We start from the raw sequence: 7,881 nt of genomic DNA, 5'->3' as shown, positions 1-7,881 counted from the left end.
CACTGAATACACAGTGTGTCCTTAAGGAAATATTCCCCTCAAGTACCCGAGGTTCTGGAATATATCTTCCCAGGATAGAACGATTTAACTCACCAGCGTATCAGTACCAAAAATGCAGATGAACAACGAACCACTCAAAGGCTGTAAAATACACTGGAATTTTTGTGCAGAAGAAGAAGAAGAAGATAATCAGAAAAATTTGTGAGTAAATATTCTGGGATTTGAAGGAATAGTTATAGCCAATTTGGTACTATTTCTGAAAAGGTTTGCAACCTTTCATAACAGCCATAGCTGTTGGAACAGGTTTGACACTGTTTCAAAACAGCCATAGCTATTGAAAATATTGCGGGAAAATTAAAACGGAATTTAAAATAATCCGGGAAAGAAAACGAGCCGAACCGGACCGGGCCGCGAGTCGTGGGTTATTCCGGATTGAATTTACGTTAATTAATTAATTAATTATTTGAAAAAAAAATTGTCCAAAAAGATTAATCAATCTTTGACCAAATCCGAAGCCGAAGCCGAGCGAGCGACGACGGCGGCGGCACGAGGCTTGCCTTCTTCTTAACTCTTTAAGAGCTAAAAGATGAGCTTCTCTATATATACACAAAGATTTTCTTTCCTTCTACCAATGAGGGACAAAGTGCGTTAGTAAAGTGAACTCATTCAAAAATTTCACTTCCCTCCATTTCTTTTCCCATCATTTTTCATTCACACCTCTTTTGTTATTAATAACAAAATTTAACAATCCCCCATATGAATGGGGAATGGCTATAAACTTAAAGGAATGCACAGACGTGTGTGTGTTTTACATGCAAGAATTAATTGCATCTAGACAAGTAGGTTTCCCTTTGAACTTTCCGTAGTGAACTTATATCGGATATACTCGGTCAATCGGTAGATTTGATATCTTTGAACCGTCGAGCTTTGTTGTAAACCTAGACAACATAAGTCACACAATCAATCCTTAACCATCTATGGTTCTCAGGGTTGTGTTCGTTTCGGCCATGAACACTGCTCTGGTTTCATGAATTCTTAGAGAATGGACCTTTACTTTCATTCCCCTTGAAGCGGCTTACACTTCACACTCACATAGGTGATTCCTAAACGTGTAATCCTAAAGACACACCTATCTGATCATATCTTGCCAAACTTAGCAAATCATTAAAAAGCTTTAAGCTTTATTGACTCATCAAAAATCCTTAATGCTTTACCTCGTTTTTGAACATTGTCTTCATCACGAGAATGGGTTGAGTTATTTGACAATGCTGAACCGTCATTCATAACTTTGTTTGATCTATTTGAACCTAGCTCTTGGGATCTCCAGTCTACTAGGTAGAGTTATCGCTATGATGACTTGTCTTAGGTCTTTAATCCCATTCCCTTTGATGATCTTTCAACTGCCTCTCTAGATATGCCTTTTGTAAGTGGATCCGACACGTTATCTCTTGACTTTACGTAGTCAATTGTGATAACACCACTAGAGAGTAATTTCCTAATGGTATTGTGTCTCCGTCTAATATGATGAGATTTTCTGTTATACATAACGCTCCCTGCCCTACCTATTGCCGCTTGACTATCACAATGTATACAAATAGGTGCCAAAGGTTTGGGCCAAAATGGAATATCTTCCAAGAAATTTCGGAGCCATTCAACTTCTTCATCGGCCTTATCTAAAGCTATGAATTCAGAGTCCATTGTAGAACGGGCAATACACGTTTGTTTGGATGATTTCCAATACACTTCTCCACCTCCAATTGTGAAAATATATCCATTTGTGGATTTAACTTCAGATGATCCGATGATCCAATTTGCATTACTATATCCCTCGATCACGGAAGGATATTTGTTATAATGCAAAACATAATTTTGGGTATGTTTCAAATATCCCAAAACTCGTTTCATTGCCATCCAATGTATTTGATTGGGATTACTTGTAAACCGACTCAGTTTGCTAATAGCACATGCTATATCTGGTCGCGTACAATTCATGGTATACATCAAACTTCCCAATACTCTTGCATAATCCAGTTGTGAATCACTTTCACCTTCATTCTTTTGAAGTACATAACTCACGTCAATTGGAGTCTTGGCAATTTTGAAATACAAATACTTGAACCTCTCAAGTACCTTTTCAATATAGTGAGACTGTGATAATGCTAGACCTTGTGGAGTCTTGTGAATTCCGATTCCTAAGATCACATCAGCAACTCCTAATTCTTTCATGTCGAATTTGCTAGCCAACATGCGTTTTGTAGCATTTATATCTGTCATACTTTTGCTCATTATCAACATGTCATCAACATATAAACAAACAATGACTTCACGACCTGGAGTGTTTTTAATGTAAACACATTTGTCACACTCGTTGATTTTAAATCCATATGCCAACATTGTTTGGTCAAATTTTGCATGCCATTGTTTGAGTGTTTGTTTAAGTCCATAAAGCGACTTAACAAGTTTGCACACTTTTTTTTAACAGGATCCACAAAACCCTCAGGTTGTTCCATGTAAATCTCTTCTTCCAATTTTCCATTTAAGAAAGCTGTTTTAACATCTATTTGATGGATTTCAAGATCATACACGGCCACTAATGCCACTAACACCCTAATAGATGTTATCCTTGTTACTAGCGAGTAAGTGTCAAAGTAATATAGACCTTCCTTTTGTCTATAATCTTGGACAACAAGTCTTGTATTATATTTGTCAATAGTGCCGTCAACTTTAATTTTTCGTTTAAAGATTCATTTCGAACCTAAAGGCTTATTTCCCGGAGGAAGATCAACCAATTCTCATGTATGGTTATCCAAAATTGATTGAAGATCACTATTGACTGCCTCTTTCCAAAACGCTGAATCAGAAGACGACATAGCTGCTTTAAAAGTTTGAGGCTCATTTTCAAGCAAAAATGTCACAAAATCTCGTCCAAAAGAAGTAGATGTTCTTTGATGTTTACTACGCCTTGGATTTTCTATACTTGGAGTATTTTACTTTGGTTTTTCCCGAGGTCTTTTAGGTCTTTCACTTAACGACTCACATTCAGTTTTATACGGATAGATGCTTTCAAAGAATTCAGCATTATCTGATTCTATAACCGTATTAACATGAATCTCGGGATTATCGGATTTATGAACCAAAAACCTACATGCTTTACTGTTTATAGCACATCCAATGAAAACGCAATCTACTGTTTTTGGTCCGATTTTAACCCTTTTAGGTAAAGAAACTTGTACCTTTGCTAGACACCCTCACTCTTTGAAATATTTCAAATTGGGTTTTCTTCCTTTCCATTTTTTATATGTAATAGATTGTGTTTTGTTGTGGGGTACTCTGTTGAGTATTCGGTTAGCTGAAAGGATAGCTTCCCCCCACAAACTCTGCGGTAATCAAGAACTTATTAATAAAGAATTCATCATTTCTTTTAGTGTCCGATTTTTTCTTTCCTCAATTACGTTGGGTTGAGGTGTGTAAGGTGCAGTAGTTTGATGAATAATTCCATATTCCGAACATATTTCTACAAATGGAGATTCATATTCTCCATATCTACCACTTCTAATCATTTTGATCTTTTTATTCAATTGATTCTCTACTTCATTCTTGTATTGATTAAATGGTTCAATTGCTTCATCCTTACTATTAAGCAAATAAACATAACAATATCGAGTGCAATCATCAATAAAAGTAATAAAATACTTTTTCCCACCTCGAGATGGTGTCGACTTCATATTGCAAATTTTAGTATGAATTAAGTCTAAAGGATTTGAATTCCTTTCAACAGACTTATAAGGATGTTTTACAAACTTAGATTCAACACATATTTGACATTTCAATTTATTACACTCTAATTTAGGCAATACTTCTAAATTAATTAACTTTCGCAAGGTTTTATAATGACATGTCCTAAACGAATGTACCATAAATCATTTGACTCCAATAAATAAGAAGAAGCTGAAATTTTATTTATACTGTCAACAACCATTACATTGAGTTTGAAAAAGCCCTCCATGGGGTAGCCTTTTCCAACATACATTTCATTCTTTCTTACAACAACTTTATCAAAAACACATACACATTTGAATCCATTATTTACGGGTAAAGAAGTAGAAACTAAATTCTTCCTAATAGTAGGAACATGAAGAACGTTGTTGAGCGGTAACACCTTGCCGGAAGTCATCTTCAGGAATATCTTCCCATAACCTTCAATCTTGGCTATTGCATTATTTCCCATGGAAATCTCTTCTTCGGGACCAACAGTAGAGTAAGTCACAAATGCTTCTTTGACAGTACAAACATGTCGAGTGGCTCCAGAGTCAATCCACCACTCCTTCGGATTTCCAACTAGGTTGCATTCCGAAAGCATTGCACAGAGATCATCAATGTCATTATTCTTCTCCAATATGTTGGCTTGTCCCTTCTTTCTATCCCTTTTCGGGAGACGACAATCAAAGCTTTTGTGACCAACTTTTCCACAATTGTAATAGTTGTCCTTGAATTTCTTTTTGTTCTGCTCCTTAGTCTATCCAGAAGACCTCTTCCTCTTCTTACTTTTTGGAGCAGTCTCCTCAACGATATTAGCTACTATGATCGTTGAATTTCTACGAGACTTTTTCTCGGCTGTTTTGTTGTCTTCCTCAATCTTTAGACGTATCACAAGATCTTCCAACTTCATTTCTTTGCGTTTGTGCTTAAGATAGTTCTTGAAATCTTTTCACGAATGAGGCAATTTTTCAATCATTGCAGCTACTTGAAATGCTTCATTCACGACCATACCTTCAGCAATAAGGTCGTGAAAAATAAGTTGAAGCTCCTGAACTTGGGTTCCCACAGTTTTGTTGTCTATCATTTTATAGTCTAGAACCTTGGCAACCACGAATTTCTTCAAGAATGCATCTTCCATCTTGTACCTTTTCTCAAGTGCATCCCATAATTCTTTCGAAGTATTCATCGCACTGTACACATTGTACAAGTCATCCTCTAAAGCGCTTAAGATATAGCCTTTGCAAAGAAAATTTGCATGCTTCCATGCCTCAACTATCATGAACTTCTCATTGTCTGGCATGTTCGCAATAGGTACTGGAGGCTCTTCACTAGTTAATTTCTGCATACCAAGTGTGGTAAGCCAGAAGAACACCCTTTGCTGTCATCCTTTGAAGTTGACTCCAGAAAATTTCCTCGGTTTCTCGGCCGGAGGAACAACAGTGCGACTTGACGAGGCTATCGTTGTTGCAGCAACAATCGCAGAAGAATTTTCGTTATCAATTATCATTTCTCACTGTCAACAATAGAAGAGTTCAATTAATGGCAAAAATAAGAATGGTAAACAATACTATAATCAGTAAGCAGTACGTAAAAATTGAAGTTTTTATATACTATTACACAGAAAACTATGAAGCTTTTATGTTCTTCAAATCGTTTTTTGAATTTCAATATTCTGATGAAGTTTTTATATTTTCAATTCAGAATAGTAAAATTCAGACGGAGTAGAAAACCACAAAGGTTTTAATCTCCACAAACAGAATACAGAATATAATAAAATAATTTCCTTAATATTGTTATTGACATCTGTATTGCTGTAAAATTAATAAAACAATAAACTTTCTGGAAAAACAGAAACAGAAAGTTAGTAGAAATAATTCTGAAAACAGTATAGTATCTTCAAAACGTTTTCTGAAAAATAGTATAGGAACAAATCGAGTCCACTGAATACACAGTGTGTCCTTAAGGAAATTTTTCCCATCAAGTACCCGAGATTTTGGAATATATCCTCCTAGTATAAAACGATTTAACTCACCAGCATATCGGTACCAAAACGCAGATGAACAGCGAAGCACTCGAAGGCTGTAAAACACAGGGGAATTTTTGTGCAGAAGAAGAAGAAGATAATTAGAAAATCTCGTGAGTAAATATTCTGGGATTTGAAAGAATATTTATAGCTAATTTGGTACTGTTTCTGGAAAGGTTTGCAACCTTTCAGAACAACCATAGCTGTTGGAACAGGTTTGACAATGTTTCAGAACAGCCATAGCTGTTGAAATATTGCGGAAAACTTAAAATGGATTTAAAATAATTCGGGAAAGAAAACGGGCCTGACCGGACCGGGTTGCGGGTCATGGGTTATTCCGGATTGAATTTTCGTTAATTAATTTAATTAAATATTTGAAAAGAATTTTATCCAAAAAGATTAATCAATCAATCGTTGACCGAAGGCGAAGTCGAAGCCGAGCCGAGCGAGCGACGACGACAGCGCGAGGCTTGCCTTCTTCTTAACTCTTTAACAGCTAAAAGATGAGCTTAACTGCCTGATTGTATACGTGTTCTAGAACTATTCATTCAGTCTGAGAAAGAATCATACTAGAATATAGTATGCTTTTTTAGAACCTTTTTTAAAAATACTTTTAGTTGTAATTTACTGTACTGTTTTACATTTAATAAATACGTATTATCAACTTCGTTAAAAAATCGATCTTTAATTGTCATTGTAAATTAAAAGAATAATGTAAATTGACTAAGTTCAGAAACTCAATCAGCCAAATGGTCCTGTCCAATGGCGAACCCAAAAATTTTCTCAAGGGTTACAAACTTAAAAGAAATGAGAAATTCACCGATAAAAGGTGTAGTATATATTATGTATCTCTAAAATCTCACATTTTATCTATACATATAGTGTAATTTTTCGAAAAAAATGATCAATTAACGAGTAGATTTCTTTTTGGAGAAAAGCAAACAACCACTAAATTATACATGCGCACCAGCTTTTTCTAGCCTTTGACTTCATAACAAACTACACTTTGGCTTTTCAATGGTTGGCACAGTGGAAAACCACATTAGCAAAAAATTTCCTTAAATCTAAGTAGACGTTTGGATATATAAAAATTATAATTTAAAAAAAATAGTATTTGGAGTTAAGTTTAAAAATTATATTTGAAATTTGAAATTGTGTTTTGATATGCATTTCACTTAAAAAAATATTATATTTTTATGATTGGAGAAAAAAGTTAATATAGAAGGTAGATGAAATTGATCGACATATCATACATTGCATTCTGACTCAAACTATATATGTATAATTGAAATTCTTTAACATGTGTATTTTTACTAAATTCAACCTCATTAGTACAAAAAAAAAAATTGTAATGGTGCTCGATTCAACTAAGTTAAAATCCCATGCCCACAAATATAACGGAATCAAGCTATAAATTTAAAGAAAAGTTAAAATATGAATTTGAGTAAAAGAAACCTGAGTATTGATTCACAATAGATTATAGATAGCCCAAACAAATGAATTTAAAAGACATCCAAATTATTTATAAAATTAGCACGGGGTGGTCAGTTTTCGGATTGGTCATTCAAAAATAGCCAGCGTTTGTCAAGTTATTGAAAAATAGCCAATATTTTGCTGCAACAAAGACCGGTCCAACATAAAATACTAGAGTTTGGTGCACCTGTGTATGAACTTCCAGCATATTATGTTGGCTCCAACACACGGAAAGTTCCAGCATAATATACTGGAGATTCGAGCACTTGTGTATAAACTTCTAGTATATTATACTGGACCGATATACTTTGCTGGAACTCCAGTATATTATGCTGGAGTTCTAGTGTACTTATGCTGGAACTCCATTATATTATGTTGGAGTTCCAGTATACTTATCCTGGAACTCCAGTATAATATGCTGGAGTTCAAATATACTTATGCTGGAATTGCAGCATAATATACTGGCGTATTTTCCGGGTTTTGAACAATATTTCCGCTCAGATTTATCTTTACATGAAAAGTGGCTAAATTTCGATTACTTTTGAAAACGTGACTATTTTTGAATGACCACTTATAAATCTGGTTAATTTTGAATTTCTCCCATATTATCTTCACTTTCTTATTTT

General features: G+C 34.8%; 1 pseudogene; it reads right to left on the bottom strand.

The window, feature by feature from the left end:
* Positions 1-1,362: 1,362 nt before the first annotated feature.
* On the bottom strand, positions 1,363-5,266 carry LOC138871995 (uncharacterized; annotated as a pseudogene).
* Between the last annotated feature and the right edge of the window lie 2,615 nt (positions 5,267-7,881).

This window comes from Nicotiana sylvestris, chromosome 6, assembly GCF_000393655.2.
Source record: "Nicotiana sylvestris chromosome 6, ASM39365v2, whole genome shotgun sequence".
Taxonomy (NCBI): domain Eukaryota; kingdom Viridiplantae; phylum Streptophyta; class Magnoliopsida; order Solanales; family Solanaceae; genus Nicotiana; species Nicotiana sylvestris.
The sequence above is the reverse complement of the archived record's forward strand: the minus strand, read 5'-3'. Positions and strand labels throughout refer to the sequence as shown.